This window comes from Penaeus monodon, chromosome 23 (assembly GCF_015228065.2).
Source record: "Penaeus monodon isolate SGIC_2016 chromosome 23, NSTDA_Pmon_1, whole genome shotgun sequence".
Taxonomy (NCBI): domain Eukaryota; kingdom Metazoa; phylum Arthropoda; class Malacostraca; order Decapoda; family Penaeidae; genus Penaeus; species Penaeus monodon.
In genome coordinates this window covers 31,205,214-31,207,265 of record NC_051408.1, presented here as the reverse complement: position 1 = coordinate 31,207,265, position 2,052 = coordinate 31,205,214, and positions in this window count along the sequence as shown.

Sequence of the window (2,052 nt, the reverse complement as noted above, 5' to 3'; positions counted from 1 at the left end):
ATAAAATAAATAAGCAAGAAAAGATAACCTCGTTCGAATGAAATGGAATTATTATATTCCCACTTGACAATCATTTCACTACTCGTTGACGTTTGACCTTCTGATATGAAAGCTCTTGGAATTATCATTATACCTCTTCTGTTTATATTCAAATATATTCTACTTGTACTATAACAACTCTAAAAATGGCATGACGCGGAAATGATGCGGCAGATCCCAACAAATGATGCCAATAACATCACCAATACTAATGATATTTATAACAGTATCACTATAACCACAGACTGTATTGTTATACCACTGCTAACATCAAAATCCTTATCACCAAGACCATCATCAAAACCTCATCATTACAAACTGTAGCTTCTATAACAGCAGAACAACACGGAAACAACACAAAATCATCCTTATTCTCAGCGCCCTACAACTATCCTCTACATTAGCGGTCGCCCTCGACGCCAAAGGCCAGCACCTCCCCTTCCTTCTCATCCTTATCCAGCCCGAGGGCGACATCCCCGCAACGCCAGCGAGCTCCCAGACACAGACAGACAAACAAGACGCACATCCGCTCCGCACACCATGACGCCTCACCACCATTAACATAAAACGTCGGCAAAATAATCTATTAATCCCATGGGGTAGGAAGGGGAAATGAATTTTTAAAAAGGAAAAAAAAAAATCTGAGTATTTCTTTTACAGAGTCTCCCCCTTTTATGTCTTTCCAACACCCCCTCCTCTTAAAGCTCTTTAACCACCATCCCTGTAACCCCCCGCCTAGACGCATAAATAACCTAGAGGATTGAATATAAAGCCTCATTATCATGACTAATGTGGTTTCAGCCGACGGACGTGTTCGTGGTGACAGGCGACATGGTGCCGCTGGAGGAACCAAGCGGATGATGTGTCATAAATGAGAAATGAAGAAACGATGTGGTCTTACTTTTTACATCCCGAATGAATATTGCAATTCACGAGCATTATTTTGCGCAATTTTGTCAGTCCTATGACACTGAAATTACTAGAAACATATAAAACATTTTTTATGACACTCTTTTTTCAAGGTATATAAAAAATAACGCAAAAATGTTCCCTCCCTGCAAAACACTTGCCCAAACACCAAGGTCTAGCCCTTGCCCAAGCACTTCCCTCCTCCAGCAACGAGGCATCACCCCCACCCCTTTCCAATCCCCTTCCGAAATGAGATCAAAACCCTCTGTCAGCAGCTGCGCGCAAGACATAAATTTCTCACCCACAATAGGCGATCGTAACCCATACGGCCGATTCCAAAACCACTTAAGCACCCCGGACATTTATAGCCAAGCCAACCGTAGCGAATCCGAAACCACTGCGGAAACCCGTGTCACTCTGGTCGTAAACATGAGTATGTGACACTCTCTCGATGGTTTATGATTTTTTTCCTATCTTCCCGCTCGTCACGCTTTTGTAACTTTACATCAAAAAGCCTAAACGAACTAGAAAATGGTAAAAATGCAAAGAAAAGTGTAGGCGATACGGTACTCAATATCTGTACTTTCCTTCATGTCAAATATAATCAAAGAAAACGTCTATCACCTTGAGATAAAATGTGCATCTAAATGCAATGTTTATTATTATGCATAAACACATACACCCTTCAATAAATAAAAAAAAGGACAATGCATAACCAAAGTTAACGCAAGAACAATAAACACATTTGTTTACCTCCAGAACTCCACAAACTAAAGCTCGCAATTTGTCAACATACACATCATCAGACAAATTAGTAAACAAAACAAAACAAACAGCGGGCACGCAACAGCAAAGCACCAGCGCCAAATTAACAAGGTTATAAAACCAACGCAGACATAATTAGATGACATGAGGATGGAAATGAGTGGGGCGTGCGCAAATAGGGGATAATTGATGGGCAAAAAGACAAGGGGGAAGAGGGACAAGGGGATCAGAACCCAAAAGGGATTAATGTCGAAGATTTTTAAAAATCAGAGCAAAATTATAGGACAAGAAGAGGATAAATTATTTAGAATGGAGGGGGGAGCCAGCAGGGGCAGGGAC